We start from the raw sequence: 310 nt of genomic DNA, 5'->3' as shown, positions 1-310 counted from the left end.
ACTCTTCCTATAATATCGACGAATGACACTTTGACAAGTGTCGATATAAAAAAGTTAATACGAGACAAACTATTTCTTGTTGTGCACTTGTGAATATCGATAGCTGATTAAAATGCGTCAGGAAACATTGGCACATTAATAACCACAATTATTCCGAATAAGTTTCTTCTTGGGAGTTTTCAAGTTGAATTGAAATTTGAGTTAATATGGAAAAAAAGAATTGAGATTAATATTTTTTAAATCTATTAATATAATCAACGCATTTTATTGAGATATTAATTTTACACAAATAATAAAAATAAATAAATAT

General features: G+C 25.8%; 1 protein-coding gene across 3 annotated transcripts in view; it reads left to right on the top strand.

Annotated features, from left to right (window-relative positions):
• Positions 1-310, top strand: part of LOC115233416 (phosphofurin acidic cluster sorting protein 2) — a 19,805-nt gene that overhangs the window by 1,039 nt on the left and 18,456 nt on the right. The gene's annotated exons all lie outside the window — the stretch shown is intronic.

This window comes from Formica exsecta, unplaced genomic scaffold (genome assembly GCF_003651465.1).
Source record: "Formica exsecta isolate Colony F162 unplaced genomic scaffold, ASM365146v1 scaffold175, whole genome shotgun sequence".
Classification (NCBI taxonomy): Eukaryota; Metazoa; Arthropoda; class Insecta; order Hymenoptera; family Formicidae; genus Formica; species Formica exsecta.
The sequence above is the reverse complement of the archived record's forward strand: the minus strand, read 5'-3'. Positions and strand labels throughout refer to the sequence as shown.